The sequence below is a fragment of the Lonchura striata genome, chromosome 2 (genome assembly GCF_050655825.1).
Source record: "Lonchura striata isolate lonStrDom1 chromosome 2, ASM5065582v1, whole genome shotgun sequence".
NCBI lineage: Eukaryota > Metazoa > Chordata > Aves > Passeriformes > Estrildidae > Lonchura > Lonchura striata.
In genome coordinates, this window is record NC_140704.1 from 68,878,784 (window position 1) to 68,906,242 (window position 27,459).

Here is a 27,459-nt window from a genome sequence, read left to right on the forward strand (position 1 = left end):
CTCACCCCTCCAACTTGTTATTTCATCCCTTGATACGAATAATGCTTCACAGTCCCAGTTTTAAAGCTGCAACTACGGCACAATTTTTTCTCCCATTGGCTTGGCATAGCAGCATTTTTTTTTTACACACGGAGGCCCAAAGACATTGTAAATGATTACAGAGGTTATTGTTAGTGATGAATGTGTCACGGCCACGCATTTACAAAGGGCCTGTTGAGCTACACTGTCCTTTGCAAATGGTTCCTGAAGAAGTCATAGGCACGACTCGCAGATCAAGGGACTGCTCCATGTGGGAAAGTGACACTTTGCACTGGGACAAAACTTGTCATTGTATGGGGAGAAGCCTCTTCCCAAAGCCTGGGCAGTCCTGGCTATGTGAGTCTGACTGAAAACCAGAACAATGGGAGATGCTGGATGAGGAGTCTTGCCAGCAGTTAAGGGTTATTGCACCTGCATATTGTAGTGCACATTCTATGCTAATTGCTACCTGGTGGGAGCCACGCAGTTGGTGGCAGAGTATGGCTGTGTTTGTGCTCCCATCTGCATTTCTGCAAGGCACAGTTTTTTTCTGGTGTTGCTCATATAAAGGAGGCTTCCATTCACCAGAAAGACCAGTTCTATTGTAAGAAACACAACCGGAGCTGTATTAGGTGTGCATCTCAGTGTGAGTCTTGGACTGAAGTTACCTAATTTGGCTGCATCCCCATTCCCTGCCATGACGTTGGCATAATATTTGTCTGTCTTGGCATCTTCCTCAAGCTATACAAATAGTTTTGGAATCATCAGATGGGAGAGCCTAGAATGAAGCAAGGCATTACTACCTATGCAAGGCTTTGAATAGCCTTATTTCTCTGTCTTCTGCTCTGTTATGGCAAAGGACTGGAAAGGACCCTTGTCTTTCTCACATCTGTGTTCCCATCTTGGACTGAGTGACACACTGAGTGCTTTAATTTCCCCTCAGTGCCCAGAGTAGTGCAGTGATTTGCTGCTGTACGTACACAATAGGAAAGCACAGTAATTGACCTGGATCCAGCTAGGAATTTGTATATTAGGCATTAAGGGGCGGATCGTCCAAGGTGACAGCTGGATTCTGTGCAGCAGAGTGCTATGTTCAGAGGGGCACTTTTGCCCACTTCCAACTCAGATACAAGGCAAAGCAGACTGTAACCAACGCTTGCATGTAAAGTGTACTCTAGTCAATTAGCTAGTGATTTTTCCATCAGCCAGGATTCTGTGGAAATGAAGAGATATCAAAGATGCAGAAATTGATTGAACTCAGCTGAACATGTACCTCTTGCTTGGGTTTTAAAGTAAATAAAGACCTTTTACAAGAAAAAAAAAAAAGGAGCATTGTTTTCATATTTTACTGTTTCAATAGAGATGAAAAATTAAATTGCCAATAAAATTGTATGTGAAAGGAAATTCTTGTTAGAAGTTTTATCTCTGAATATTGATTTTGCTACTGTGAAGAAAATTTCCCTCTAAAAGTTAATAAATAAAAGCAAACAAGGATATACTTTTAATTGCTTTCATTTAAAATCTTCTAACATATGCAGTATTAGTAAGATTATATTTTAAAAGAAAGCTGTAACTTGCTGGTTTTCCTACATTTAAATGAAAGTTAGAAAATTTTAAATGGTGAGAAGTTGGTCTTAGGTAAGTCTGTGTACACAACTCCTTATTAATTGGTGACTATAGATGACTGAATCCTTGCCATCTTGTTTGTCTGTCAGAGTGCACATACCAGCAGGATGTTACTCTGGTTCATTTTACATACAGCACACAAATGGGGTATGTTTTCCTACAGGCCTAAACTGTGTTTTACTTTATGCTAAAAATTCAGCCCAAATGATGCAGCCAAGACTGAGAGATTAATAAATTATAATAACAGTGCTTTTAATTAACACTGGAAAATTGGAAGTTATCATTCTGGTGAGAAAATGGATTTTACCAAAACCAACTGTTAGTATGAAATACTTATGTTATGGTTTTGTACATTTGTATGTATGTATCCACATAAGCACATGCATATTATACACATACACTTGCCTTTCCTTTAGGCAACCATGCAGTGACATTTTCTGAGGAATAAGAAGCTGAATGAGCAACTAAGACAAAGTTTTGTGGTTTTTTTTTTTTTTTTTTTTTTTTCTCCTTTTTAAATTTTCCAGCAGTGGAAATAATTTTAATCAGCTATGTGGCTAGAAATTTTTGGAGAGGGACTTCAGCAAGTTCCCCTTAATTTTCTCATTTAAGAATCTCCACAAAGGACAACAAAGAAAAATAGTCAAGATATTTCAAGATAATATATTTTTCTTGTAAAGGAGAAATTTTAGATTTTGTTATATAAGCTGCTGGTTTGCTTCTTCTGGGTTGCCTGGAAAATTGCCTTAAAACAACCAGAGGTGTGTTCCCCTTCCTTAGGGCTTTAATATGGTCCGTGAGATCCCAGTGCTCTGCCAGGTCCAGAGGAACAGGACAATTAAGGGATTCTGGTGAGGGGTTGGAACCCCATGTGTTAGAGTGATGCTCTTACATGGGTTTTAATGATGCTATCCTCAGATGAATTGGAGTGAGGAAAGTTCAGGAGCTGACAATCACAAATAAAATCTCCAAATGAATGACCTGGTAGTTTGTGTTTCTCCTAATTTCCTATTTAATTTTTTTTTGGGAGTGGCTACTGTCTTGTGCTGTTGTGGCTTTATTTTCTAATCTCACAGATGTCTGCCAGCTGCTGGATACTCAGAAGAAGACAGTCACTTGGGCTCTTTCCCGTAAACCATGTCCCTGAGTAAGTTCTCACACACAGAAAAGAAATTTGGGACAACAAAGATATATCAGTGAAAAGGTTCTTTTAGAGTCAAAATTTGGTGGAGATTAAAATAGGGCAAAAGTTCAAATGAGAACGAGCCACTGCCAAGCAAGCAAGAATCTTGGCAAAAAAGAAGGAAAAGAAACATTGGTTTAAAAGGCAAGTAACCATGGCGAGGCAACAGCTCCATGCTAGAATCTGGTTAAGAACTAATATCACACAGAGCTGTGATTGTTTATTCAAGGCTAACCCATGGGAGAACAGTTGTCTCCAATGAGTGTTCTCACAGCTTGGATCCAAAATTATAGCTGCATTTTTTTTAAGCATCCAGCACTTCAATGCTACACATTTACTGTTAGACAAAAGAAAAATAAAGTACTAAGTTTTTTTCTTCATGTTCCTTGTGTGTTTAAGGCAGAGCTTTACATATGGAAAGGCATTTCATGTCAGCTGTTGAACCAGTAACATGCTATTCTGCAGCAGTTGCCAATGGAAACTGTTGATACATTTTCAGTGCCTCTCCCAAGTTTTCGAAGAAACTGGAAGCAGTGTATGGTTTAGAGATGTTTTGTTTGCGTGGAGGGTGAGAGAAAAGGTCTTGCACCCCCGAGCTGCATTACTGCAGTTGTGACACAAAACAGCTAATGGAGTGTGGGAGTGAACAGCTGTGGAATTAAGTTTAGGCGTGAAATAAAAATAATGGCAGCTTTGATACAAGTAATAATTTACTAAAGATGTTTTGTGGCTATCAGCAAACTCACAACATATGCACACATCCATACACCTGCTGAAGTTGTGCACCTGTTGTCCTACAAATAAATCAAAAGGGAAAAATGGAAGCTTCCAATGTTCTGCTATAAATAAAGGATGATTAATACCATTATAGTGACAAACAGGTATTGGCAGCACACAGAAAGAATGGAAGATTGTCGTCTAATTTGTGCTTTTGTTTCAACATCTAGATGAGCTTGGAATACATATCCAGTGCTATAGGGCACAGCTGCAGCCCAGCAGATGAGAGAGAGAGAGCAGGTCAAATTCATCTCTCACTATAAGTCAAAAGTAGCTCAACCAAAGCAGGAATTATCATGGAAATGAACATCTGATTTTTCTACAATCTGGAGGATTTTGTCACTTACACAAATTTATTGCTCAGAGCGTCTCAGCCTAAGCTACGACTCAGCGGTCTGCTCTGGGTCTGCAGGTCTTGGCACTTCTGGGAACCTGACTTTGCAGCTATTCTTCGGAGACCTATAGGTCTGAGTGGAAGGTATCTTTTTGGAATTAGTATGCACATCCTTATAAAGATCTCTCAGGCTAAGACCTAAATGCACACATTTGCACTTTTTGGAATCATTTACACATCTGCAGAGGGCAGCTTTGGATATTGTTGGAGTCTTTGGTCTCTTCAAGTCAACAGGGCACATGGAAATTTGAAGACAACTTCAAAGCTCCCGTTTACCCACAGACTAATTAAAATTTAGGCAATAGAAGCACAATTTCTTTGAATTTTCTACTTTAGAGCTGGCTACACTGGCTGACAAGGTGATTAAAAAACATTTTTTCTTAAAGGAGAGGTTTGGATTTTAGAGGGTAAAGATAAATTCTTTTGCTTTTGCCTCTGTCCTGTCCTTCTCCTCCACCTCCTCACCCGATGCTCTTGGATGCATGGCATTCCCTTCTACCAAGGCAGCTAACTGCCTGTGGAATTGCCTCTCCTGGATTCAGACTCTTAGGTAGGCTGAGAATGGACAAATCACTCTGAGTGCCATTCCTTGATTTACAAGGCAAGGCACCTATTCTAAGATATATTTATTTTGGTGTGTTAATGGCACCTGAAGCGTGTTCTGCCCATTTTTGAGTAAGTGTAGCATATATTAGGGACAGAGAGACAGGGAATTCTGTGTTTCATATTGCTGCATTTTCCCTGTGCCTTCACAGTTCCTAGGAGCATCTCCCAAAACTCACAGCTGCCATTGTATCAAGCCAAACTGCTGCAGCACGTTATAGAGAAATGCACAGACTTCTATTTCCTATTTTTTCTTTACCTGTCATCTAAAGTGAAATCTCTCAGAGTGGGAGTCCCTCCTCAATCTTTCTGTATGGAAAAATCATAACCTTGTCCTTTTGTGGTGTTCCACATCCCACCTGCACTTTGCTAATCTCCTAATGTCAGACTCTGTACCACTGGCACATCAATGGAGCTGCACAGGAAGAGAAGAATTTGGCACCTTGGTTTAAGAGCTCATAGGTCCACAGGAGCACAGAGGCTTTACATTTGTTTTTATTGTTATGTATACTTCGCTGGGAGCAGAACAGGAATGCCCACATTTGATGCCAGGCTCTTGTGCAGGGCAAAATCTCCTTTCAGATTCTTTCTGCATGTTTCTTATCTGTGAGGAAGATCTCTGTCTTGTCTTTCATATTCCCAGCCTGATCCAAGGGGTGCTGGGTCTCTCTCTGCATAGATACATCCCTGCTATAGACAGGTGCTTGCATGGAAATAAAGAGGCAACCCAAAGCATATGTGAAAGTGAAACCAGCCCACTTTTAGTGCATAACTTAAGTCTGCTAATCAGGAATATATGTTCAATTTTGTGTTATTGTTTTTCCCTTAGTTGACAGTGAGAGTCTTTGGATTCTGCAGTATGGAGTGAGGACACATTGTCATTCTTCCTTGATGATTTTTTCCTTCTTCACCATTGTCAGGAATTCACAATCCAAATTACTCATTTTATGTGAGCAAATATTGCCTTAGTTTGAATTACTTTATTTTCGTTGCAATCACCTTTGAATGTTACTATAGTAATATCTCTGTTTTCTTCCTGTCAAGGAACTGTCATAGATAATTTAATAAACCTTTTATGCAGCTACAGTGCAAAGAAAATGATGCATATATTTTACTATTATGTTTGCCTGTAAATAATCAGGATATTTTAAATGCATATAATTGCATCATAAGGAAAGAATACAAAGATGCCAGAATAAAACAGGTTACAAACAAGAAAATGTTGAAATTAAGGTTAATATTATCTCCCTTGCTCAACCTTTGCCTAAAACTCTACCTCATCTCATTCATGCCTTTTTCTCTAGGCATTAACAGTTCCAGAAATTTTGAACTGAAAAAGAAACTTCTCTAGCTTTGTGCTCCATTGACAGTAGCACACTATCCTTCATCCACAGTAAAGAAGGATTAGGTTGTATTGCTGACTGAAACATGCCAATACACCTGGTAGCAAGACTGTATAATTTGGTCTCTAGGCGTGAGAGGATGAAGCATTCTCATTGGAAAGTTCTGAAAGTGGGATTCTTCAGATACTTCAGTTGCTAAGCTTCAAAAAGTCTTCTCCAGACACAGACATATGGTGATTTTCATTTTATATATGTATATATATGCATACAATTTGCCACATTTGAGAAAAATGTCCACTAAAATGGCAAACAAGCATATGTACAGTAACATCCTGAAAGCATATACTCAGTTTCAAGCAGCACAGTCTTAGGGCATCTGAATGAAGGCTGTATGCTTTTTGTTTTTCCAAACAAATAACTTTCCTTGATTTCAACCTCAACTTCATAGAAAACCCAAAGAATTGGAATATTTTGATTGAGTTTCTCCCCAGACCTTAGCTTTGGATGGCTAACAGGGAAAGGAAAATTTTCAGTTTAATGATTTAACAATTAAATGTTTAAACAATTTAACCTGGCAAAGTTCTGAGAACATAAGAGCAGGGTATTGCAATGGGAAGATCCTCAGGGTAGAAACTGAGATCTGTGTGTTCTTTAAGACACAGAGTGAAACTGGGACCTGTGTGTCCACTAATGTTTACATACATCTGTCTCCTTTCACTCACAACATTCCATCCTGAACAGTTTCCCTGGCACTCCCATGTGTGTGGCTTGGTGCATCATCTTACGTTGCTTATTCAAGTGTGGCTTTTCCTGAAATTTAAGAGTTGGCTCAAAGCACCTGAGAAAGTGTTGATTTGTGAGCTCTTCTCCATAGATTGATATGTGTGCATTGGGCAGACATAGACACAAATAGACAATTCAACATTCCTGCCGTGTCTGGCAGGAATTCCTCTTTCTTCTCATCTCTGCCTCCTTTGCGCTTCCTGCTGCCAGTTCTCCTCATTGTAATAATGGAAGTGCCAATACTCAAGATGTCAGAGGGTGCAGGAGAAGCTGCTGGCTGCTGCTGTGTGAGCAAAAACAGTCAAGTGTCCAAGTTTGTGTTTAAGCAACAGAATCAGACAAACAAAAATAAGTGAGCGCGGGTTTTCTCGGAGCCTGTGATGAACTAGAGAGCCATCCACTCTCCTGGAAGAGTGGAGCCTAAGCAGAGCTTCAGTAGGCATAATGAATCCAGTCCTGTCCTGGGAAAGTGACCTCTTTCTCCAGTGAGGATTTGTCCACTGAAACAACTTATTGTCTCTTTAAAAGAGGTTGAAAACACAGACCAACTAGGAGAAGACAGAGTATTCCCCATGTTGAGTGGGGTTACCATGGCAGAGTCCCACTGCTAGAGTCACAATATGTACCATATGCTTCCCAGAGAGACCTGTTATTTAAGTTTCCTTATATATCTCCCAGAAAAGGGTGCTGTTAGGTAACAAAAATCTGTCAATTTCTTTATGGCTGGATCAGTGGTAGACCGAAGACAAGGATTATTGCATGGATGGATGTTTTCTTCAGGGTCATGAACCAGCCCACACACATTAATTTTATATTTTAGACTTCTTGTGGTTACCATTTTATCAGTCACTGTAAGCAGGCAGCAGGCTCTCACTTCAACTGTGAAGAATGAAGCATTTTAGATGATGAAATGGCATTAGGAACTTGACATAGCTGTGGAATAAGATCTTTAATAAAGTACATGCCTGTACCTTATGCAAACAAACAAACGTCCATAGCTGGCTTGGGGCAAAGGGTGAAGGAACAACTGATATGGAAACACGTCTGCAAGACAACTGCCCAGGGGGGTTTAGAAGTACTAACTGGAGTCTATAAAGTAGAGGGAAGATAAAACACTGATGGTATGTGATAGGATATTTCACAAATGGAAAAGAAATGAGAGGAGACAACAGTACAGTTGGAAGAAAAGAGAACCATTGGAGAAGGGAACAGCAGGCAGCAGAAGCATGGATTTTAGTAAAAAATATAGAGACTCACAAGTACAGGAGGGAAATATTTTAGTGCTGTAGGAAGATAAATTTTCAGGCAAATTCAGTTTATTTCCTTGGCCAAAAGTAAGCCCTCATGCTTAATAGAACAAGCAAAGCTCTCTCTGGTATCATCTCTTATACCAGCTCACTGAACTTTCTCCTTCAGATGCAACTATTACTTATTTGTGTCAGCATGCTGCCCTCCCTGTGGTGCAGGAGGAGAGTGATTGGAAGCATTTGACAAAGTCACTTTCAATGGGACAAAATTCCAACCCTTAGGGTCAAGAGTCCAAGCTGAAGCACTTTGTACATTTGAACAGTTTAACTTCAACTGTCTTCGTTAACAAAAATGTGTTTACAACTCCATTGTTTGGTTATTTCACTTAGCAGCTCTGAACTGAGACCATATTCATGCTATCTGCAGGGATGTATTTGCAGAAGTTTCATCACTAGCAAACTGTACGTGGTATGTTTACAACATAAAAGAAAGACTTATTATTTCCCATCTGTTTTGCCTTTTAGCATTTGTCCATCATACACTGACACTTCAAGCTCGCTTGCTGTGATTAGCTTAGTATGGCAGAGAGATTGCTCACATCATCAGTCAGAGCTTGTGCTCACAGTCCTGGGCTGAAGCTGAAAGTCAAATCCATGTGAAACCCTTGAACTGTTGTAACAGCCTGATGGCCACTGGAAAAATCGTTCCTTTTTTCTTTCTTTTTCTATTAGAAAGTTTTTGGTGAACAAGATCTAGGAACAAGAATGAGGTGTGAGGGAGCAGCTGTAGCAGAGGGAAGAGCAGAAGAGCCGAGTTATTTCATATACAAATGTGCTGTGCATATGTCATGGCTCACCAGGACGTGAATCTGCAGTGGAAACTAGAGAGCAAAGAGAAAAGCAGGAATAGTTTTCATTTGGAGTCAAACTGACTTTTCTTATAAAATCTTTGTGGTCTTGCCTTCCCACATTGATGGGACTGATCAGGGCATTTTAATTAAGTAACAGTTCCACCAGAAGATGTTTAGCAATGAGAGGGCTGGCTGGATTGTGTGAGTAGTGGTCAGTCGGTCAGGACACCAGCTGAAATGTGCTCAGCCTTGTACAGTAGCAGTTCTGATCAGTTGTTGCTTGATGTGGTGACTGTCAGCTGGGAGACCCTGGCTCAGTTTTCCTTTGCCACAGATCCTTATCACAGAAAGGAAGGAAGAATAAGCTCTCATTTAAGAATTTCTATAGAAGTTTCTGCAGAGACCCTGAAAGCACAGACATGAAGGAGAAAAATATTCAAAGCAGACAATGTGCCATTCAGAAGAAGGCAAGTCCATCACAAACATGTCATAGATTGGAGAGAACTTCCTGTGCAGGATCATTGGGCACCTTCTGGTGAAGAGGTAGAAAATGCCTGACTTTAATTTTGTATTACTGCCTGACTGCCACAGGAGTTCTTTTGAACTGTAAGAAATCATGATAACAAAGTGTGCTTTAATTTATGCAACCAGCAAGGATGTAGCATTATGAGGCAAATATGTAGAAAAAACCCTCCCCCATCACCCTCAGGGAAAGCTGTATGTAGAGACCTATAGCAAAATGAGTTTGTTTTCCAGAAGGATAACAGTTCACCTTCATAAGAAAAAGATAATATTTAGGTGGCTGCTTCCTCCTTCCTCCTCTCCCCCCCATCACGAAATACTGTTTGTATTTAGCATAAAGCTCTGTTAATCAGGGGGTAGTCTTGGTTCCCATTCAGTTGATAGATTCAGAATCAAGCCCTGAATTTCCTTGGGTCCAGGTAATTTAAGGATTTTTAATTTAGTAGCTTCCACTCAATTAAGAATTGATGACATTCTTTCCACTGCAGTAAATGGAAGGTGCTTTTGTCAAAATACCTGCTACTTTTTGAGTGGAAAACCTGATGGTTTCTTAACATGTGTTAAGGAGCTACAGATCTTTGTTAAAATTCTTTTAACCTAAGTTAAAAGAAAATTAATTAACACATAAGGCACATTCCATGTGAAAAACAAAGGTGTTATGAAATGGATAAGAAACTTATTCTCTTGGACTGTGGTGCCTCAGTGGGAAATCAAGGCCACTGCAGGCACTCTCATAGATCACATAGGGTTGCCTCTACCCTTATTTTGAGACACAAGTTCCAGCCAAAGGCTGTGTGACCATCTGTGGCTGCTTGTTTGAGGGAACAGGGCTGCATATTGTCATGTTAGTGCTTTTCAGCAGGCAACCAGGCCACTGTATACCCAGGTACATTACTCTGTGCCTCAGTTCCCTGTTGCAAGAGGGCGTCAGAGGCTTCATTTACTCACATTTATAACATCTCTGAGATCACAGAATCACAGAAAGAGGGAGATTACCTTGCTCAAAGAGGGCCACAGCTCAGATGCTCAGATGCTGGACGCTATACAGTAAGCTAAGTTGGCTCTATCTGATCACTGCTTTCAAATAGGAAGTAATTTCAGGTTTGAGGTTGATTGTTCTTGAAACCCAGATGAACGCCTGCCATTCCCTCCCCCTCCTGCCTCCTCTCAGACCCAAAACTGGTATAAAAACTGGCAACTTTCTTTACATCTTTCTTTCATTCTTCATTCATGAACAGTACAGCTAACAGTGAGAAAGATGTGAAGACAATAAATATCACATTTCAACAGATGAACCCTCTCTACTTTTGCGTTTTAAAGAGCAGTTTCATTAGAATCCTTGAGCCTAGAGACCAAAAGGTAACTCACTCCGCAGCCTATCCCCATCCACTGAGGAGAGGCATGGCAGATGCTAAGGGTGCAGGGTCCCCAGGAGGAGCCCCCCAAGCTCTGTACCATCCCAAATGGTGCCCACCTGTCATGGCAGCCAGCTCTCCTGGGCCAAGCTCAGCTCCATCCAACTGGGAAGGAAACTGGCATTGTAGCAGGCTGTGCAGAAGTGCTCATGCTTCTCATGGTACCATCCAGGACACGCAAATGCCACAAACCCTGTTTTCCATGGAAGCTCAGTGAGGTGAGGAACCACATCACCACCTGAAGAAACTTACTCCAGTCTCTGGCAGACTCTCTCGAGCAGTGAGCTGCAAAGTGGAGGCCAGGCTGGTGGGATAATTCTGGCTCTGTGCCTTGTCCTCATGCTGGCAGCAGGAGTGCCTTGGCCATGTTGGCTTCTGCACAGGGTCATGGGGCATCTCAGATCACTCACATCCTAAACCATTCAATGCTGGTTCTCTCCCTCTCACACAGTAACTAGATTGATAGATTGAGATTTAATTAAAAATGATCAGTTACTGCAAGGACAGGCTTTTTCTTCTTTTTTTTTTCTTTCCCCAGGCACTTGGTTTGCATGTTTACTGTGCTAAAAACAGTTACGAGCAATCTGGATAGCCCTCTGTTAGCTGTAATGAAAACATTCTCCTGTATATCTGACAGTGCCTGCCACTGAAGAGGCCCAAGAAATATCTCAGCTCAATGGGGAGTGATCCTAGCTTCCTACAAACAACACACTGAAGACCTGATGCTGCCTTTCACCTGGGTCCAGTGCTGTGGCATCATGCCTGGTGGGGATTTGGGCTTGTTCATGGTTCTGACAGCCAGGACACAGGTACTGATGCTTGTGGGCTGCAGTGGGATACACCCTGTGCTCATCGTCCCTCTGCCACGCCACATTGCTGACAGAACTGTGGTAGATGTGAATGCGTGTGGCAAGGAGCTTGCTGTCAGGGCCTGATGCTCTTGGATGTGACTGACACATCCAGCAGGGAAAATAACAAAACTCTTTACAATCCCTGGCCTCTGTGAGCTTGGGCATCAAAAAACAAGCTTTACCCAAAACCTTTGCATAAATATGAGCCTGAGAGAAGGCTGAGGTAGGACACAGTAGCAGCTCAGAATTCTCAAACCAGATGTACCCTCTGCCTTGGAAATGCCTGACCATTACATCCCCTTATGGGACATAGCTGAGGACCACTGCCCATTCAGCAGCAATGTGATGCTGTGGCCATGGCTAGCTCTCCTTTGTCTCTCTTCAGTCTACCTTGTGGCATCTTTTTCCAGAAGCAGTTATACAAGCCCTTTCCCCAGCTGTAAAGCTGTTTCTTGCTCCTGCATGCCACTGATCATTCCCATGGTCACCCTGCAGTTCACCGCCCTCCCTGTTGTTCCTGTGTGGGGCCATCTGTACACTGGGGTAGAGTGAAGAAATCCTCAGTACCGAGTTGCACTGAGCTCAGTGGTCAAGTAGGGCAAGCAGTCCTGCAAGCAGAACTGGCAAAAAAGAAGAGAAAGTTCATCTCTCCTTTTCATTGATAAGGAATCCATTCCTTACCAATTCAGTGCTCTCAAAAGTCTTTCTGATTTGCTTACAGACCTCTACTGATAATGCAAAAATTATCCTTCCTTCCCACCTCACATGCAAACACAAACATTTGGTTAATCTCATTGTTAGGATTATTATTTTGTAGGTGCTAGTGAGCTGTAGCGAGTCAGAGCATTCCCAAAGCAAAGCTGCTTTATTACCAATTTTGAAAATGCCTCTGTCCATCATTATCAAATATCCTAACTACCCATGTTCAGCAGCATTCTGCTGGTACTAAGATTATGAGTCACTGGGTAATTTAGCCCTGTGAGTGAGATTGTAAACTGTTCTCCCCCTGCCTTTTCCAAGAGGAGATGACAGTGGGGGACCTTCATTAATATTCACTGTAACATACATCTGATAGTCCCCTCAGCCACTGCATGAAAATACACACGGAGAGGGGGAAGAGCAGAGGGAGAGCTTCAAAATGTTTGTAGCTGAGGCAGGAGGCAGGGATGCACCCTGAGCTCTGTCTGTCAGTCTGACAAGGACAGCAAGCATTTGTCGTCTCTATGAGCCAGTCTTTGTGGATTTACAAGAATTGAGGCATTAGAAGTAAGAAAGACACTGGCTCTGGTTGAGGAATAATAGCAGAGCTCAGGTTGATAATGCTCAACAGCTCAGTGTTAGGGCTGGATCTTGGGTGTGGATGCAAGTGACCCACTTAAGGTTTTTTGTTGCTGTTGTTCAAAAAACCTCACCGTCTACCTTCTGTCCCATTGAGACTCAGCTACGACAGAGTCATACTTCATATTCATCTATAGGAACATCTGGCCCATGTCTAACATTTAATTTCCACACCATTAGAGTCAAACAATACGTGTACATCAGTAGATAATGTAATGCATTATCACGCAAGGCAGAGAGCAGCAATTTATTAGCCTAATTTAAAATAGCCTTCAGCAAAAAATAGTGCATCTTAATTCATGGATCTGAAAGGAATGACATATTTTCCTGTAAAATGCAAAGGTATGAACAGAGACATGGTTTTCCACTGTGGTGCATATATTATTTCTTTCTCTTGTAAATCTTTTTAAAGATTAAATATCAGTTCTCTGTCCAAAAAGAAGAAAAAAAGAAAAAAGAGGGGAAAAAAAGAGAAAAAAGGAAAAGTTCAAAACCAAGGTACATCCATAATACTACAAAAGGAGAGATCATACCAAGGGGACAAAAGAGAAAAAGCTGCCCCAGAATACAAGCAAAAGTGACCTTTCTTTTACAGTGAAGTTGTGATCTGAATGTGAAGATCACTCAGACTTTCCAAGCTCATATTTCAACAAATCCGGGCACCTCAAGTGCACATCAAGCATTTCCTCCTCTTTTTTAATCTATTTCTTTAATCTGTCTTTTCCAATAAGAGACATTCTCTGGATAGGACCAAAAATATCAAAACAAATTAGAAACCTTTGCCGACCTAGCAAAATGAGTCACTTTTCACAAGCCTTTGATTAAAGGCCGTAACTTCCTTCTAGGGGGAAATTAACTTCCCAAATGGCAGAGCAACACCAGGCTTATGTGACACCCAGAGTTCACTTCAGTTCTCTGAAGCGGGAGAAATTCTCTCACTTTTGGTTAATAAATACATCACAGGCTCTGACAATACTGCTCAGCTCCAATCTCTAATGTACCCAAGGTTTACAGCTGTCTGAAGCTGAGATTTGTATTTGGCAGCTTTTTCTGGCTACCTTTTTTTTTTTATTTGACATCAAAATGTCATTGAAAAACGACATAGCCTTGGAGAAAAGTCTAACCCAGTAAATCCTTTTGTTTTCCAGCATTGTTTTTCCCACAGTGGAACAACTGTGCTAGGAGAACTAGGGTGCTGCCGTGCCCCACCTGGAATACAGCCTGTAGGTGGGAGAGTGCCCATTCCCTCAACAGAACTTCAGAGAAAGCAGATTATGAGGACTTGTGTCAGGTGTTTTAAGAGCTTCTTGGAAGACTTAGGTACAATAACCCATAGTTCTGGATCTGATCAGCTTGAGCCCTGCCAAAACTGAAACTATGCAGCAATCAAAGCAGAACTTTTAGATGACTGCAAAACCTTAGGATAAAAAAAAAAAAAATCTTATCTCAAGTGTCTGCATCAGTGCCACCCTTGTTTGGCAGCACCTGAATGGAGATTACCAAAATCTCAGCTGTGGACTTTGTCCCAGACAACCTACAAATGAAAATCCCAAACAAAAGAAGCCTTAAGGTTACTCATTCTTTTGGCATTAAAGACAATGATCTCCTTTTCATCCCCATGAAGTGCTCCTTTCAGTGGGCTTGCACAGAATAGCATAGGGATGATTGGTCATAGGGAGTTATAAAAACACAGAGAAGAAAGAAATGGCAGCAATCCCAGTTTCTTGTGGAAGCTCTTCTGGTCAGCCAGGGGCAGGGCCTGCTTGCCGACCATCTGCAATGTCGCAACTGTACTCAGGCCAAAGAGCTGGGCTGGGAGGGAAAGGGTGAAGGTGTATGAGCACACTTCATGTGACCAGGACATTGAAACTGGAGGTACAGCCCCATGCAGAGAATCCCACAGCAAAACCGTGACAAGGCATGCTTATCAGCAGTGGCAAAGGGAGTTCTGGAGCTGAAGCTGAAAAACTGGTATGTTTGACCAAATTAAACGAGTATTTAACCAGACAGACAGTTTCCCTGCTTGGAGAAGGACTGGTATTCATGTGTGTAGAAAAGTACTCTGCTACTGACTTAAAACATGAACAGAGGCAAGAACAGGGAGGATCCAAAATCCAGGCAGGTTTGCTCAGCATTGAAACTGATCTTCTGAAAAGTACTATAAAAGAAGAAGGTCTCAGAAATTTAGAAAGAGTCACACTTGACACACATCCATTTGACACATGTCAACAGAAAGAGAAAACCAGTAAATCTTACACCAAACAAAATTCTTTTCATCCAAGTGGCCGGTGTACTGGAAAGCTTCATCTGGATGCTTCGATTACTGGCTGCAATACAGCACTATGGCTTGGGGTGGGGGTGGGGGGTTTGCAGTGTGTGAAAGAAGTGAATGATGACACATTAGCAAAAGATTTTGGCTTTTCCATCTCAGCTGGAAAAGAAGGGGAGGGTCTTCTGTCTACCATATCCTATAATATATAAAGCGACCTGGAATAAAACTGGTATACCTGACTTTCTGTTTACCATGCCCTTAATAAAAGGCATGGGAACACATTCTCCTGGCACAGTTACTACCCTTGTAAGGATGCAGCTTGTGCTGAGGTACCTGTGTCTCCCTAGGAAGGAAATAAGACAAAGAAAAGGTGCTTGCATTAATGCTGCCTCAGGGCACCAGCAAGTTACGGGTTGGTGGGTTTTACAAGACTACTTACTATGCTATTCAATTAAAAAAAAGAGCAGTTACCATAGCAACACCCACATCTAATGGCTCTTATGCTACCTCTGAGATACAAAGCACCTTCTTACTGAGATACATTGACCAATACGGCATGTCATGGGAAGTTTTATGCTTCAAGCAATGGTTTAAGGGGGAGAGTGTGTGTTCCAATAACCAGGCATATTTATATCCCCAGGTTGTAATATTAATTTATAACAAATTGTTTTCATTCCTTGATATCTCTTTTCTTCCCATTACCGTTTCTTTTCTAATAGCACTTCCATTTTTTTCTTTTCCTCGCCTCCCCAGATGGATGATATTTGATTAAGTACAGGATGAGATTTGCATATGAGAGCTCAGGGATATGTCCCACTGTTAGGTGGGTCATATCTGTCTGTAGATCTCATATCTAGGAAATGCTACCACCTTATCATAGCTGAGCACTCGTGGTGGCCAAAGGAAAGCTGGGGGCGAGGAGGTGTTAGTGGAATGCAGCCTGGCACTGTTGGTGGTAAAAGATGGATTTGCTGTCCTGGAAAGGGATGAAGGGCAGCAATTTTTATTTCCTTTGCCCAGCAGGATTAAGTGTGAAGGTGATGTCGTGGTACATCTTCCCCAGAGGTGTAGAAGGGGGTGCATAAGTCTCCTTCTTGTCCTTTGTTACAGGCATGGTTGAATGGGAGAGAAGTTATACAAGCCCTTGAACATGGTGAAAGCAAAGTTAACACTCTCCCAGACATGCTGGAGCTGGAAAGCCACAGTCAGAAATGTGAGGAAGGGAGAAGGCACAGCTGGGCCTCAGGATGTCCTCCTCATTCCTTGGCCCTCTCTACAGATGTTTTATTTCTCTGCAACAAGTCACAGAGGCAGAGCAAGAAGCTGCAGGATTCTACATCCCCTCTCCCCAGCTACTGGTTTAAATATACCCCTACCAAGTGGCACATTGCTGGGCCATGGTCACTTGGATAGGCAGGACTGGCTTCCCTGGAGACCTTGGAGGGATGAGGGACAAATGCTAGAGTCCCAGAGCTGCTTAATTTTCCCTGGACAAAACCCAGCTTGGGCATTCTGGGTCTCACAGCTTGTGTGCCACTTGAGCTGCCACTGTGCCTTTGAAACGTGGGGTCAAAGCTGACAATTGGTTTCTAGAAACAAAAAAGAGAAAGTGAATCTTCAATAACCTCTGATTTTGAGTCTTCTAATTATCTAGTCAGCTCAGTAGGAGAGAAACAACATGTTTGTCCTTCCTACACCAAATATTGCTTGTAAATCGAAACAAAAATTTCCAGTAAAAAAAGAAAGATTTAAAGAAAAAGGGATACCAATTAATTACAGTAATTATTATTTAGATATAGATTATCTTCAGAAACACAGGACACTGCTATTCTTTTCTGCAGCATCACTGAAAAATGTCTTTCATTCAAATTGCAAGATTGAGCATAATTTCCATGTTATTTTTCTGTGAGCACAGGGCTCCATGTATTATTTGTGATGTTCCTAATTTTTAATTACCTCAAATTAAAACAATGGAGTGATATATGATGAATGAAATCAAGCATATGTTAAAAATGTCTAAACAGTTTTACCTGGCAAAATGAACAGAAATATAAATTGCTTGTAGTGCATATTTAAAAATTCAATAGCAAGCTAAAATTATAATTTGCATTAATGTATTCTGAAATATGAATTATTAAGTGATTCACATTGGAGCAACAAAAGCCAGTTTGGAGAACCTAGCTTTAGCCTGCAGCATTCCTCAGCAGCCTTATCTTCCCAGTCCCCTCTAAATAGTGCTAAATATATAAAGGAGATTCTTCTAATTGGAAAAATGTATAGAGAACACCTGTATAAAAAAAGAAAGCCCTTTACATTTCCAAGCAGCCTTAAAAAAAACCCTCTCAAACAAAAGAAATTCAAATATTCAATGCTATTCAAGTCTCCCATTTCTTTTTTTCTTTCCTTTTTTAACCCCCTTTGTACTTTGCACTCCTGTAATTTTTTTCTTTGCTTCAGACCCAGCCATCACGTAGTTTTTTCTTTTATTTTTCTTCTTCTTTTTTATGTGCTTTTCTTTTTCCTTTTCTTTTGTCCCTCTATTCTTTGCATAGTTTTATTGTTTAGAGGTCAAGGCAGCGACCTGCCAGAAGGAAGCGTGGCAGGCCCCTCTGTCTGTGATGCTGTGGAGGAGCCGGGGACAACTGTGGCAGCATCCCAGAGGAGCATTGAGTGGTGGGACATGGAAATTTCTCCGCCTGTGGGGCAGGAGGGCTGCTTTTCTTCTCTAGGCAGTGTCAGGGGCGCACCAAGGATTGTGCAGGATGAGAAGTCAGACTGAAACATTATCCAGTGCTTCATCCAGTGATATCTTAGTTCTATGAGTAATACTTCCTCCTCTGTGTTGTATAAAAAGGGAGAAACCTGTCAGTGAGGTCTTCTGGGTCTGGGGCTTGGGCTTTATCATTCAGGATCCCTTTATAGGACATTTTTTCCCCCTGCCTTTTTATTTTTGGCTAAGGACATGAGATCCTGATCCATAGCAAGAAAAACAAGTGCTAGTTAAAGGACAGCCCAATGATGGAAAAGCAGACCCAAGTCACTCTTGGACTCCTGTCCTTCTTCTGTTGTGCTGAAGGTCAAGCAACAAGTCTCTGAAAGAGCCAAAGTTTTCAGCCTGTATTCCCAGCACTATGCTTTCCTTGATCTCCCAGATCACTTCCTTAGCTCCAACAACTTCAGTGAGAGGACAGTTGCAAAATCTCTTTGTCTACACGTGGCTGAGATGCTGCTGCTTCTCAAAACAATTTATCAGCCATGAATACCAGATCTGTGATGTGCATGGTACAGCCCAAGTTTACAGACTTCATTCTGCAGCAAGACACAAAGCTCAGCACATTGGAAATTGAATTTCTCTTCATGCCACGTGATTGCAGATATGTTCTGACTGGCTATTTCCATTTCTCTTATGCTTTAATAAAGAGAAAAATATGGTCAGGAAAAATTACCTCTGTAGCATTATTTCTATAAAAATTCATTTAATATGCAAAGTGTTACTCTGCTCTGGGAAAAGTGACACCGAAGGACTTACGTGTAATTATGTCTGTGTGTTGTGCATATACAAACACGCACACACAAACACACACAGAGCGCCTGATGAGCTGTGAATAAAGAAACAAAAAGCGGATGTGACATTTACCCAATACAATAAACATAGGTCAAAAAATAAATTGCCACAGGATCATTAGGAGCACAGTTATGCATGAATAGCTTTACATGGCCAGCAGTCTTGCTGCTCCAGCATCTTGTCATCACACAAGCATCTTTAGGAATCCTTGTTCCCCGTAATATTTTAGTCCTGGTCTCCACTCATTAGAAATGGGTAAAAACCTCAAAGATTAAGTGTTTTTTCTGCTTTTGTAAAATTTATGAACCTGGCTGGATATTTTTGTTGTATCATAAAGTTTCAGTTCCTCAAAAAAAATTCTGCTATGTTCTTGGCCCCTGAAATTTCCTGGAGCAAGGAAGAGATTCATTACATGGAGGCAGGCAGAAGAAATAATCTGTCTTGCATTAGATTTGGATTTTTCAGTTTTCTATATATTTGAATTTCCTTATGTTCTGGTACCAGAATCCATCATGCTCACTGGGATAGGAGCAGGGAGGGCAGGACCTGCAGAACAAGCTCCTGCTCATACAAGTCTTCCGTATTTCTGCCTGAGAGATCCCACTCCAAAGTGCATCTCCTGAGCATGTCCAGTGAGTCCATGCTCTATGCATACCCTGTGTTGGTTGACCCAGGAAGACTGAGCATCATTCAGGTTTTGTGGAGATGAATGTATGTGGAGATATGCTCCACAGGAACTTCCAGGTGGCCAGGACATGTGGCAGATGAACTGCAACTGAGTGTCTACACTGGCCCATTTTGCCCATACTTACTACAGACATCCTGAAGTCTCACACTTTGCTGCTTTTCATGGGATGTGTTTCCTAGTCTGAAGCAAACATGGGTAAAGTGACTGGGCTCCACCTATCCCTGAAGATGCATTTCCAGGTAAGCTTCTGGCTCCTGCAGGGACGCTTCCAGCCCCTGGTGGTCTAGAGCAGCTAGATCCCTCCCATTTCTCCACATGGGACAGAACTGAGGCCAACAGCTTCCCCATGTCATCCTTTGCCTCATTGACCCAGATCAAACTGTGTCTGGGGCAGGGGGTAGTTCTCCAGCTTACTTTACATTCTGTTTTGGCAAGATTTCTAACCTCTTACTGGCCCAGTGAGCGTGGGATGGGAAGAGCTCCTTTTGGGCACCTCATAGCTGGGTTCCAGGAACTCTCCCCTTGTGTCTATCTGCTGAACCTCATGAACTGAGGCAGCAATTACTGCTCGGGCCCCTTCTTGGAGACAGCTTGCTCCCACCTGCCGAGCTTAGCCGGGCAGTGGTGAGTCAGGGGCCATGCTTGCCCATTTCTCCACATTGTTTCACGTTCAGTTAAAAACAAAGCTGTCAGTAATTAACAGAACATGAGATATTTGAGAAACCAGATTTGCCAAGCTGCTATTTTAGCAAATCATAACGGTGTTGCTGCCAAAATCATCACTTCTCTTCTCCCCTCTGCCTGCCCCCCTCCAGAATCAGTTGTGTGCTGTGAAATTGAAAAACTCTGTGTGAAGGAAGAAAGAGAGGTTCAAAGAGAGCTGTGGTTTTTCAGTTTGTTACACTACCAATGCAAAACATGCCATAAACAAAATTAATGGCACTGTCTAAAAAATTCTCGCTTCTTTGAATTTTTCTTGCTCTCTGAGTAATAATTAGTGAGCTGGTCCTAATCAAACAAAACAATCACCTACCGTAGAGCTTTGAGAAACAAAATTAGCATTTTCTCCCTTTAAACAGAGAGAAATTCAGGATGGCAGAGTTGTAGTAATGTAGTTTTTGGGCCAAGAGTGAAGTATGCAGCTCCAAAGGCCCAGTCCAGCACTTTGACTGCTGAACTGCAGTGGTGTCCCCTCCTGTTGCAGGATGGGCTCCCAACATCAGAAGTTATTACAGGCCCCATTCTGCACTACACTTACTTAGTGTTTTAACATGTGTATGATGCTTATATCTCACAAACTTTAACTGGAACAGAAAGATCTCACTCTCTCGCCAGAATTGCTTAGTAATACTCAAAACCTGATGTATGGTATAATCTAAAAAACTTTATTGTTTAAAAGTGTATTTTTTTAAAGAATCTCAGTATTCACCATCCTTTAGGCTTTGTTCTTAGTTCAACCATGCTAACAAACTACCTTGACATTTCTAAGAAATCAGGCACAAATCAGGTACCAGACAGGATTTTTGTTACAGGAACAAAGCTGTATGAGGTCAAGCATTAAATAGGGTGGAAAAAGCCATATTAAAAGCTTGAGACAAGAACTGAATGGGTCATCAGAAATTTTCTGTCTGACTTCTGTGGACCCTGGATGAGGCTGTGAAAGAACACTATGATTTCACATGTCAGTGTTCAAACTTCAGGATGTCAAATCCATGGCATTTGGATTTGGTAGCACTATTTTTCATATAATCCGGTCTTATAGGAGACAACTTCTTTTAGAAACCATATAATAAATGTTGAAGGATAATTTAGTACTGGGATGCTAATATTAAATTCACTGATGTAATTGATTAGTGTATCTTTGTTGACTCATGGTGACATTTTCTGAAGTGCTTAAAGAGCTGAAGAATACAAACTAATTAAAATTAATTTATGTCCCTTTGAAAAAAAGGAAGCATTTTCAAAGTTGTCCAATTAGGATATCCTTTTCCCACTAGAAATGAGAGAGACTTGAGTGCCAACTTTCTAAAACTAGTTTTGAAAATCTCACCTTTAATTCTTTCTCTGAACCATATTTTAGTATTTTTCCATCCCAATACATTTATGCAAGCACTGTCACTCCATCTTGCTCTTCTAACAGGTATATTCACCAAAGACAGCAATACTGAAATACTCATATAACCAAGATAACTCCTCCAGTACTGCACCATCACACTTCTCAACATGTGAGACAATGTCTATCCAGGGATTTGATGGAATTTCCTGGAGTGCTTTAGCTCCTATCTAGTTTCCCACTCTCCTCTTGCTGGTTGCCTCCTAACACAGGCAGTCCCTTAAAGCTAAAATAGTCTCCCACCGTCTGTGAGTGCATATGTAGACATGAAGCTGCCTTATTATCCCTAACAGTGACCCACCTTGGCTAAGATCTTTTTTGAGGGTTTCTATGTTGTGCTCCTTCTTGGGAGCTGCACTCACTCCGTGTACCTGATGCACTGTTAATAGGGGCATTAGTTTTTACAATTGCCCTGACCTTGTCCTAGAGGCATTTGCATAATTATTTCATGCCAAGTAGAACAGCTTCATATCTCACAGAATCTTCGTTGCACCATTTCCAAGAGTGCATGTGTAAGCACTAGGTTCTGGCATTCATTCAAAACTGGGTCACATATCTGAAGGTATCCGGTATACAGTCTCTTCTCCCCTTTTCCCAGCACTAGCCCTCGAGTGGAATTCATGGTGTGCTCTGGAAGCCCCTGCTTGGCTGGGCTTTAATACCAACTATTAAACATAGGGGAAACCCAGAGCTTGAGAAACCCACCAAATCTCTGATGTGAAGTGGATTTTTGATGAACAGCTCAGCAGTTACCTAGTTTAAAGGGTTTTGTAGGTCAGAACAGGCAGAAGAGAGGCCAGTGCAGGGCTGTAGCTTCCTCCATGGTCAGCAGGCAATCAGGCATTGTAAGGAGAAAGTCCATGGTGTTCCAACACTGAAGTAAAACTTTGCTCAGGTAGGCTGTTTAGGCTGCTGCAGACCCACACCAAGATGCCACACCAGCCTGAGGTGTGAATATTGGATACCATGCCCACAGCACATCTCCAGGATTATAGTCCAATCCAGTTAAGGCAAACTGTGCTTGTTTATCCTTGACACTTTTGATAGTATTTTTTTTTTTTTTTTTTTTTATAATTTGATCATTCTGGCCAGGCAGGGAGTGATGGTCATACTGGCAGCAGATCTGAACTCAAGGGGAGAGGGAAGCAAGTGCCTATAAAGAAGATAACTGATGAAAATGGGCTGTTTGATAATCTCTTAGTTCATATCAGCTGCAGCCAAAAGAGCTGGTTTACATCTGATTATAACCTTTGTCTTCTAGAGACTCTTAGTCCCTCGGTGGATCTTAGCAGTTTCAAAAAAATTATCTGCTATTTGCACATCCTACATTGGTTAGGTATAGAAGCAAGATATTCCTTACAGCCCCTCCCTCAGACACTCTGGAGACACAAGACAGATGATTCCAGTCTGGATCCATTCCACTACAATTATCCAGTGTTTTTTTGTAACATATTTTTTATTTAAATAAATCAAGAGGTTCCATTTAGCACATTGCGTTTGTCTTGGCATACACTTCACACATGCAGAAACTCTATATTAAGGCTTTCATACAGCCGTTAGCAAAAGAATCAGCCAAATGCCTCCCTGGTGTGCAACTGTACTGACTTCAGTGAAGTTTCACTGGGGTATCCCTGTTCTGTTGATTTGTCCCCCTCATTCTCATTCCAAAAGATGAAACAGGGGAAAATGTATGTTTGTATTTAGTTAATGCAACATATTCCCCATATGAGATGCATGTAATCCCCTGCAATTCATTGTGTTTTGCATTGCTTGCTGCTTTAGAGGACTGATTTTCACATTTATCTATCATTCTGGTTTTATGACAGCTGCCATAACAACATGGAGGTTGCAAGAACAAGCAGTAGGAAGTCAGGAAACATTAAAGTCACCATTTGCCCATAAACATAAGTTAGCAACCTTAAAGTGAGCCTGTTGGCACCAGCAAACACAAGAGCGGCAGCAGTCACTACGTTTTGAGTGCCAGTCACCAAGGATCAGTTCTTGGCCCTTTTTAAGTCTAAGAGTTCGAGGAGCAACATCAAAAGGGTAAGAAGAGCCAGACCCAGATGGGCTGGGCTGGTCTGAGAGGTGGGCAGGACATCACCTGGCTTACAGTGCAGTGATTGCACTGCCTGCGTGTCATGGCTCCAGGTTTGCTTCATTTGGTGTCAAGGTAAGCAGAGCTCTGCCTACTATGAGAGTCTGTCCAGAAAAGCCAAAGCAGAGTAACACCTGTCAAGGAGGTGAGACTTGGGTTGAGCTACCCTAAAAATTAATATTTGTCACTTTGCTATCAAACATTTTTATCAATAACATGGATGGAAACATAAACTGCATTACAGACTGTCACAGAATTACAGAGTTATTACACTTGGACAAGAACTCTATGATGATAAAATGCTACAGGCCTGGAGACAGAGTGGCTGGAAAGCTGCCCAGTGGAAAAGGACCCGGACGTGCTGGTTGACACCTGGCTGAGCATGAGCCACCGTGTGCCTGGGTGGCCAAAAGCCATTGGCACCCTGGCCTGTGTCGGCAGTAGTGTGGCCAGCAGGACCAGGACAGTGATTGTCCCTCTGTACTCGGCACTGAGGCCAAGGCCACACCTCAAATCCTGTGTTCAGTTTTGGGCCTCTCACCACTGAGGGGCTGGAGCATGTTCAGAGAAGGGCAACAGAGCTGGGGAAGGGTCTGGAACACAAACCATATGAGGAACAGCTGAGAAAGCTGGGGCTGTTTAGCCTGGAGAAAAGGAGGCTCAGGGGGGACCTTATCACACTCTACAACTGCCTGAAAGGAGACTGTAGTGGGCTGGGGGTCAGTCTTTTCTCACGGGTAAAAAGTAGCAGGATGAAATGGCCTTAAGTTGTGCCAGGGGGTGCTCAGTTTAGATACTAGGAATTTATTTTCATTGTGGAAAATCATCAAGCCTTGGAACAGGCTGCCCAGGGAAGTGGTTGTAGTCACCATCTCTGAAAATGTAAAAAAAAGCAAGCATATAGGGCATTTGAGGACATGGTTTAATGGTGAACTTGGTGCTGATGCTGGGTTAACAGTTGGACTTGATAATCCCACAGGTCTTTTCCAACCTTAATGATTCTATGCCTCTGGACAGGAATCATTGTTTCTCCTGCCACTCATGCATCTTTCCTGTGTTTTCTAGTGGCATGATCTCTGCAATACTGTCTTTCTGGGTGTTGAAGCACTGATGAGCATTCAGGAAGTATCCATTCAAGATAATGATGGACTTGGGGCACATGGCTAGGGTACTGACTGAAGGGCACAGTGTGGTTAGCATGTCAAGAAGAAGGCAAAAGACTTATTTAATCACCATTCAAACAGGGTGCAGAAACCTGATAATATGTGGTCTTTTCAATTTAGCAGATATGTAACAACATTCTGTGGATGGAAGTTGAAACCAGTCAAAATCAGAATAAAACTGACATGCATATTTTTAACATTCAGGATAATGAGAATGGAATTATTTCCCGAGGGCTACAATAGAGTATACATCACTTGAAAACTTTTCAATCAAAAGAGAAGGAGGCTGGATTTTTGTTTTCCAAACAGATATGCTCTAATTCAAGGAGGAATTAATTGAGGCCAGTAGTGCAGTCTGCACAATAAAGCAGATCACATTAAATGTAACCCTTGATGTTTTGAGCATCTTTTACTGGCACAGAGTCTCAAAAGCAGGACTGACCATTTATAAAAATAGTGTTATTTATTGCTAACACATACAGCAATGGGCCAGGAGTAACATTATTAGGCTAAGCATTCATATGCTCAGTATCCATGGGGCAGCCACCTTGTGAGTCTCTGCTGGCCAAGGTGCTGTCAATCAAGCAGAGAAGTGTCAACCTTTGTTTCTCCTTACAACATGCAGATGCTTAGTCCTGTTGATGCACTGCCTGCCTCTTCTCTGCCTCCTCTCATAAGGTTTTCAGATCTTGACAAGTCAGTGATGGTTTTTCTGCTTTTTCCTCCTGCTGATTCTCTGATGGTTTTATTTCTCTGCTTCCAGCCAGCACTATTACTGACCTATCAAACTCACCTCTGCAGTCCCTCTTTGTTTCTTCCTTCTTACCTATCAAATAGCTCTCACCTCCATCTTAAAATGAGAGTGACAGCAACAGCTTATCTGTGTTAAAACTGAACCCTGAGTTGCATAAATGGTTCCAGTGGTACCATTTGTTTGTGAAATACTGTTGTGTTGACTGTGAAGTCAATAAACACACAAGGGCCCATATCTGCTCCAAGGTTTCCCCTCATGGTTTGCTTCCCATGTAGACATATCTCTTAAGGAAAAGTATCTGCTCAGCTTTCTTATCCATGAGGGCTGCAAGCACATCCAGAGAGATAGAAGGAATGATTCCTGCCTTCCTTACTGCCATGTAATGTAAGCCATGGCTATGGAAAGCTGAAAAATCAGCAATTAAAAAGAAATTCTGCTTTTGCACAAATACTGAGGATTATGTATGAGGGCACATGATTAGGATCTCATAGAGATAAGTGAAACTATTGGATAAATAGTACTAGGTACTGCTGTGCTCTTATATTTTGCATTTCATATCTCTCTTGATAACTTTAACTAAGCACTAAACTCAAAGTCATGACTGTGGTTGGGGATAATGTATATCCCAAAGTTCAAAGAGCTACACCAATTCTCCAAGGTGTTAAAAATGCCTAAGAAACATAACAGAAAGAGTGCAGTTTCCCCTCTTCCCCCACCCCCTTCCACCCCATTTTCTAAATTCAAACCTTAATTACAAAACAAAATTTAGCAACTTCACCCTGGGTCCTTCAAGAAATATGTAATAATTTGGATAAAATGTCAACAGCATTATGAACATTCTGCAAACGCCCTATAGTGTGGAGTTGCTATAGAATTACAGTATTTTAATTATGGGAATCTCCAGAATGGAAAGCAAAGGATTCTCCAGCAGTGATAACAAGTGGTACCATAGTCAGTCAGTATCCTCCTTCACAAGCCTCTGTAGTGTGCCACTGTCCTGTGAGCTACACAAAAACCTGTGCATGCCTCCCTCTCAGCATTGCTGTGGCAAGCAGAGGGGAAAAAACTACCTTCAGCTTTAGTGCAAAGACTTCCTTGGTGGACAGGCAAGTAATGTTTATTCTGGCTGTAGTATCTCTTTTAAAGATTACATATTGTTGTGCTTGGAAACTCTACTTAATGGCTCTGTTTGTGTGTGTGTGTGTGTGTGTGTGTGTGAAACTCTGACAGATGGATTATAGAGATTGATTACACTGGACATTTTTATGTACTTGTAACCTGATAAAAAATATTTCATTTTTATATCCATAGATACTTTGAGAATTAAAATAACAGCAACTTCTCGCCCCTCCCCAGCCAAACAAACCCCCAAAGTCACAACACCCTGGCCCCAACCAACAAAAGCACAACACTAGCAGAGATGCAAAAGAGTATGAAAGGACAATGACATAATTTATACAAATATCTGCCTCACCTCAAAATAAGACTCAAGTGAGTTGCACCACTGAGAGCTCTCCGAAAGCTCCCCATGTGAAACTTCTGCAGGAAGAAGTGACATGCTTTCAGTCTGACTAGGAAGGGAGAGCCAACCTGATGAAACTGGCTAAAGTTAAAACTCATGAACTGAATGCCACTTCCCATCTCTGTGCTTATGAGATGAGTACCTCTTTTTCCTCCAGCTTGTGGGAAGAGAAGTGCAACTCATCTCTTCTTACCTCTTTCCTCACCCAAGGAGAATCAGCACCAGCAAGGTTCTCAGAAATTTGTACACATTGGTTTTCTTCCTTTTTCAAAGGGTCAGGAAGATTACAGGGTAACTGTTCTCTAAGCATTAGGCCACTTCTGCTTCTAAAAG

The 27,459-nt window shown here is 41.6% G+C and overlaps 1 protein-coding gene across 1 annotated transcript in view; it reads right to left on the reverse strand.

The window, feature by feature from the left end:
- Nucleotides 1-1,847: 1,847 nt before the first annotated feature.
- Nucleotides 1,848-27,459, reverse strand: part of LOC116183231 (uncharacterized) — a 274,914-nt gene continuing 249,302 nt past the window's right edge. Inside the window, exon 9 of the transcript XR_014952730.1 lies at nt 1,848-27,452. The gene's annotated coding sequence lies outside the window, so the exon portion shown is untranslated. The remainder of the gene's footprint in view (nt 27,453-27,459) is intronic.